Genomic DNA, 7,429 nt, shown 5'->3' with positions numbered 1-7,429 from the left:
GATATGGTAGCAATTGGTCAGCTTATTAGTGTTTTGCCTTCCCGAGTACCCATTCAGATCGCACCGGATTCGGGTTTCGTATTATATAATCACCTTGGTTCGAGTCCCTGGCGAGTGCGGGACTGAGTTAGGTTTTTATTTTTAATATGTTCATGTATAATAAACATAACAATTTAATAATGTGCATAAAAAATAAAAAATAAAAACAATATTAAAGGCGTATTTGTTCTTACTGTTCAACTTGTTTTGAAATGTTTTTTAATTGAAAAAAAAATTTAGATGTTTTTTTAATGATTTTAATATATTAATATTAAATTTAAAATTTTTATTTAAATAAATTTTTAATTAAAAAATATTTTTATAAAAATACATTACGACGGGGTTAGGAGGTGGGGTGGGTGTAGATAGAGGGCGAAGGTATGTAAACATAACAATTCTTCTTCTTCTACTATTTATCAAGAATTATGCAGATTGGTTTCTATCTTACTTTCTTTTCTCATCCTTCCAGATATATATGTGTATGTTTGTGGATGGGGTCATGCGATAGATAAGATTTAACTAAACTTCTAGGGAATAGAGAACTTGTCTGGCAAATTAACTGACTTGTGAAAACTAGTTCTTAGAATTGTGGATTTTTTTATTTTATCTAGCTTTACTTTGAACTCTATAGTTTGTTTACAAGTCTGAAACAAGGTAATTTTTGTGCAATTAGATTGCAAATCATTAAAAATATTTACTTAACTGGAATTGTGAATATATAATTAATTAAAATATTTTATTCAAGTTTATGATTTGAATTTATATTATATATTTTGTGTTATGTTAAAAAAGTATTTTTGAAAATATTTACAGGAAGCGAATTCAATGAGCAACAAGCTTCTTCTAAAGTCGTATGTAGGAGGAGCGGACAACATGTTTTTTCAGCTTTACGTGTTTTGCCTCTACTTTGAATGTCAATTGAATTTTTCACGTTCCTCATGTTTGCAATTTGGTGTCATCAATTACTTTAATTTTTTTTCAATGGAAGAAACTTAAGAGTAAGCCGACCAAACATCCAAAACTTTCAAAACACAACTTTTTTTTTTTTAGTTTAATATGGGTGTTCAAGCCAGTTTACGCGCACCTCGACTAATCTCACAGGTCCTGAAGTTAACGATCATGTAAGCCTCCAGTAACCATCATATGAGCAACTACAGGGCTCGAAGTTAAAATAATAGAAAAAACAAATTTTTTTCCTAAACTTTTACTTTTATTTGAACAAATCACTGCCAAATACTAATTATGGTGTTCAATCTCTACCTAATGACCTAAAAATAATAATGAGAGGCTGATCTGACAGAAACTTCAATAGTATATATAGCTTCTACTTTACATTGGATCAAATCAACCCTTTACTTCCTAGCAAAATAGAGTACGATTTGACAGAATAAAATGCAGGGGGATAACATGTGATTATCGGTATAAACAACCTTGTAATTCACACTCTCCCAAGTTTAAGATCTTCCTTCATTGGCGTGTGCGGATAACAAATTTGAAAGTTTCAACCCTCCACGTGCGAATTCTATTCTATGAACTTTGACAGGAACAAAAGTGAAATTCCACTGAAAGTGTAAGAGAGAAAAACAACTTCGATCCAAGTGGTCACATTCGTATATTTGGACCATGCATGAGAATCTCACTGGAAGACCTGTATTAGTAGCCACCCTTGTGCTATGCACATTGTTGACGCATCCACTGTATATCAAAGCCACCGTCCATCTTTAATTATTATATATTTGTTTTTGTATTTTAAAAATATTTTAAAAAAATTAAATTTTTTATTTTAAATTAATATTTTTTGATATTTTCAGATCATTTTGATCCGCTAATATTAAAAATAATTTTTAAAAAATAAAAAAAATATTATTTTGATGCATTTCCAAGTGAAAAACATTTTGAAAAACAACCGCAACCATACTTTCAAAAACCCCTAAATATATTCTCTTACCACCTTTATATATGCTTCCAAACAGAAACATTTTCCATTACCAAATCAAGGGCTTGTCAAGTTTTATATTGTTTGATTGCTATTTGGTGATTATATATCTAGCTTTTGTATTCAAAAGTCGTGTTTTTTGTTTTTTGTTTTGGGTTAATCTGTAATTATGTACATGAAAAGTATCTTCGATTAATGTAGTGTAGTGGCTTTGTCAAGATACCGCACTTGTTGTGCATTAACCATCCGATCGGATACTTGTCAATAACGTTTCATTCTATATATCCAAAAACTACTAGAAATTTCTTCATTACCAAGTATTTATTTATTTTCTTTATTTATAGAATATAAATGTATGTATATTTTTGTTACAGTACTCGATATCATTTCAAATTACTTTAATTGCGAGCTAAATTTGATTATATTTATTTAAAGAGCACTGGAGTACGTACGTATCCCATTATATTATTTTTTGTTGTATAATTAATTGGATATATTTATGCGCGGATAAATCACACATGTTTGTAGAAACTCCCAAGTGGAACACCGAAAAGCTTCACACCGCAATATTTCATTTCAAGCCAGCAAAAAAAATGAAACATAGAAAAGAAAGGACCATGGTCAAACTTTTTGCCTGCCAGTCTGATCTGAGACTAGAAAAAAGTCAAAAACAGACATATAAACCGCTAGCACGAGTTTCTGGCGTGCGTCTCGTTGGGGAGCATTTATAAAACGGGGGCCAGAGGTTTGAATGTGCATGTGAAGATATATGTGGACCACGTGTGGATGGATCCATATTGTCCACCGAGAGTCGTAGTGTAGGGGAGGAATAAGGGGGACACCGTCATGATTAGCGGAGTAGGTGTTGCTACTCCTCCTGCTTCAAAGAAGGCGGGTTAAGTTCTTATGTGATAACATAAGTAATAATTCATTCACATGAAAATATATTGAGTTGGAGTTTTATCGCGACTTAATGAGATGGCATAGTATTGACAACCGATATTAAGAAAATAATTAATTCATTTTTCCCATTTTACGTGACTCTTTTTTTCTTTTCTTTTCTTTTCTACGGTAAAAACCCCATTCCAATAAATAAAAAAAATGATTGTTAAGTAAATACATGATTACAAGAAACCATAAGGGCTGGGAACAGTTGGGTTTGGTCCATGCTTGAAACGCTCTCAATTCAATCATCTAGCAATGAAGTTCATAAATTGTAGAAGCAACACTCACTTCGGCAGGCTAATAGCATTGCTAAGATCACAATCTTGTAAGATTATGCGGGGTCTTTGTGGAACCGATTCATCCCACGAATCCTTACAGTTGAAGGTAAAATATGACATTGGACTTGAGAGAATAGTGAATATTAAGTTGGGCTTTCAGTCCATTTATTTTGGTTATGTTGAAAATGGATGGAAAAGCCATCATTTACATTCAATGGACCTTGACAATAGCACGTTGACCCATACCAAGCTGAAAGAATATACTTTCGGTGAAGAACATTTTAAAAACACGAACACAAATATATTTATTTTTAAAACAACATGTTTCCCGAAGATTTGCAGTTATTTTTAGACTGTTAAAGAACATAAATAGACAAATTAGTATGCCAACTTACTTTACACGAGATTGCAAAAAAATCTTACGTGGAAAGAGAGGAGAGAGAGGTCCCCACTTGAAGAGGAGTCGAAAGCGTGGCCCTTCACGTAATGTAATTATGTAAGAGGTCATAAATACACACCTCACAGAGATCATGTTGTAGAGATTGTTGATAGAAGCGAATATATTCGAAATGGAATCCTACATGAATTGCGTTCGACCTTATTACGCTATCAAAAAGTAAGCAGATGCACTATCGCCAACAAATTAGGCATGAGATTCAATTCACTTGACAGGCAAACTCAAATCCAAATCGAATATAAACTCTTCTAGTTTGATGACCCCGGCCCGTGCTTTCTCTTTCTGGTTTTTGGCCACCCTCTAGAGACACCAACTTTCAATCAAAGTTCTGGAGGTCCACAGAGCAAAAGGGCAAGCAGAAGCAGCTGGGGCAAAAATATGCACGGTTTGGAGAGCGTAAATGTAATAGGAATTCTTGTTTTTCAAAAAGTTTTTATTTTTTATTTTTTCATGTTCGGTAAAGTATCAAAATAGTTTAGCACACTTGTAAATTTTTGTAGAAAACCTATAACATGCAAAACAGTCTTGTAAGACTTATTCGGTGAGATTTTAGGACCCTCAAATTATAAAATCAATAATTTTTAAACATATTATTATAATGAATAAGAGAATAAATATTTATTCTTAAGAATAAAAATGTTAGTTGTTAGTTTCGATACAATGAATTCTATGAAATTAAAAATATATTTATATTGAGAATAAAGATTATAGACCTTTTACCAATATGATCTAGGGATATTTATACTTTTGGAACCCTGTAGAAAATATATTTCTATTGAGAATAAAGATTATAGACCTTTTACCTATCATCTAGGGATATTTATATTTCTGGAACCCTGTAGAAAATATATTTCTAAGGGTTTAAAAGGTTCTTCTACCCTTATAACACTTATTAGAGATAAATATTCCTGACATCTCATGTTAATATGGGATGATATATTTGTTAAGTAATATTTATTAGTTTTATTTATTAAGGGTATAATAATATTTTCAGTTTAACCTATATATAATTCCTTTGTATTTAGGTTAACTTATGCATTCATAATAAACAGATTATTCAGAATTGTAGCCTCCTTTTATGTTTGATCTGAATTACTTTAACATGGTATCAGAGCCTAGTTGATCGAACCCTTGGCTTGTTAATTTTATAGAACTCGCTGCCCTTGTAGAAATCATGTTCACCAATGTCAAAGCCACTGCTCGTATCAAAATCGTTATCATCATCCACTTCATTCTCTGTAGGATGTTCCAGCACGCTCAATGCATTCCTTTGAAGCTTAACTTCAGATCCATTTTTCAAAACATCAGACATGGGTTGTTTGACCTATTAAAAGATGGAGGATGAAGATCAGGTTTTGTGCTTGCGGCTGAAGAATTAATATCTGAAACTTTATTTTAGATTCTTCAGCTTCTGCAATTTGGTATTTCTATTCTGTCTCTGCAATTGTTTTGGTATTTCATCTTCTCTTCGGTTTTTGCAATTTGGTATCAGCTTCTGCAATTTGGTGTTTCTGTTCTGTCTCTGCAATTGTTTTGGTATTTCGTCTTCTCTTCGGGTTCTGCAATTTGGTATCAGCTTCTGCAATTTGGTATTTCTGTTCTGTCTCTGCAATTGTTTTGGTATTTCATCTTCTCTTCAGTTTCTGCAATTTGGTATCAGCTTCTGCAATTTGGTATTTCTGTTCTGTCTCTGCAATTGTTTTGGTATTTCTTCTTCTCTTCGGTTTCTGCAATTTGGTATCAGCTTCTGCAATTTAGTATTTCTTCTTCTCTTCAGTTTCTGCAATTTGGTATTTCTTCTTCTCTTCAGTTTCTGCAATTTGGTATTTGTGTTCAGTTTCTGCAAAAAATAAAAATAAAAATTTGGAGTGATATTTTGTCTTCCGCTTCTGCAAAATCTGGTATTTCAACTGTCCTTCAGTTTCTGTAATTTAGTATTTCTGTCTGTCTCATCTTCAGCTTCTGTCATGGCATTTACTACCAAAGAGATTGTTTGGTTACGTTGGTTACTTGTTAATATGAGAGTTTTCTTTTCTCATCCTACTCCTATGAATTGTGACAACCAGAGTTCTATTCAAATTGCTCATAACTCGGTTTTTATGAGCGAACTAAGCACATTGAGATCGATTGTCATCTTACTCGTCATCATCTCAAGCATGGCACCATTACTTTGCCTTTTGTTCATTCTTTCTTGCAGATTGCAGATTTCTTTAACAAGACGCATTCCATATCTCGTTTTCGTTTTCTAGTTGGCAAACTCTCGATGCTTGTAGATGCCGCATCGTGAGTTTGAGGGAAGATGTTAAGTAATATTTATTAGTTTTATTTATTAAGGGTATAATAATATTTTCAGTTTAACCTATATATAATTCCTTTGTATTTAGGTTAACTTATGCATTCATAATAAACAGATTATTCAGAATTGTAGCCTCCTTTTATGTTTGATCTAAATTACTTTAACAATATTATTGACATTAATATTAATGGGGAAGGAGAGATGAATATCTCTGATATTAATATTTTATGTTAATATTATACAAATAAGCAAATAGAGTCTTATGACCCATTATGAGGCCTATACTAACCTTCAAACTTTTAGCCCTTTATACTTGGCATACTGCCAAACTCACGGTTAATAGGTATGACGACGAGCTAGACACATGCCCAATTAGGCTTGGCACATCCAAGGGTGATGGGTCGAAAAGGTTGCCAAATCCATGTCTAATTGGGCTTGGTGTGCAACCAAGTCTAAGGGCGATGGACCTGACAATTCGTTAGATCCATGCTTAATTGGGTTAGGCGAGCAACCAAGTCTAAGGTTGTTGGGTCTGATAGCTCGCTAAGCACATGTCCGCTTGGACTTGACATGTAGCTAAGCTTAAGGGCATTAAGTCTGACAACTTTCCGGACCTGTGCTCTATTGGGCTCGGCACACAGCCAGACCCAAGGATGCTGGGTCTGACAGCTCGTATTACCCTTACTCACTCGAGCTAGACATATAGTCAATCCCAAAGGTGTTGGGTTTGACAATTCACTGGAATTACCGATGAAATTTTAAACGGTATCAGTTTGTTGATAATATTAAATCAATCACCAATACAATTACAAACAATTCTCTTTGTCGATGATATGACATACTCATCGATGGAGTTACTGATGGAAATATGCCGATAATTTTTTTGTGGCGCGCTTTTTCCGTATGTAAATTCATTAGTGAGTTTAATTAGCGATGAAATTACTGACATAATAGAAATCACCGAAGATAATTTTTTTAGCAAACAATATCCGTCTGTGTTTCCATCGGGAAAAGTTTTTCTGATAGAATCAATATCTTAATATCGACGGGATAATTCGTTGGTAATATGTAAAATTCTAGTAGTGATGCATGCATGCATGCATGTATAGACACACGATATATTCAATTTAATTTCATACACACATATAAGAGAATAATGGAGTGTGTCAAAAAACTATCTCAACTCAATAGCTTAAGCTGTTAGGTGATGTACAAAAATATAATTTATATTATTCTCTAACACACCCTCTCAAGTGAAAGTCCTTTGGGTTTGAAACTTGCATATGCCCAAATCACATTGTGTTTAATTTTTATCAAATAAATAGAGATTATGAGATTCGAACTCGTGACTACTTGGTCATTAAGACTCTAATACCATGTTAAAGAACTATCTCAACCTAATAGTTTAAGCTGATAGATGAGGTACAAGGATATGATTTATATTATTTTCTAATAGAATGATGTCTTGATTCTTCATG

The sequence above is a fragment of the Populus trichocarpa genome, chromosome 3 (genome assembly GCF_000002775.5).
Source record: "Populus trichocarpa isolate Nisqually-1 chromosome 3, P.trichocarpa_v4.1, whole genome shotgun sequence".
Lineage (NCBI taxonomy): Eukaryota > Viridiplantae > Streptophyta > Magnoliopsida > Malpighiales > Salicaceae > Populus > Populus trichocarpa.
The sequence above is the reverse complement of the archived record's forward strand: the minus strand, read 5'-3'. Positions refer to the sequence as shown.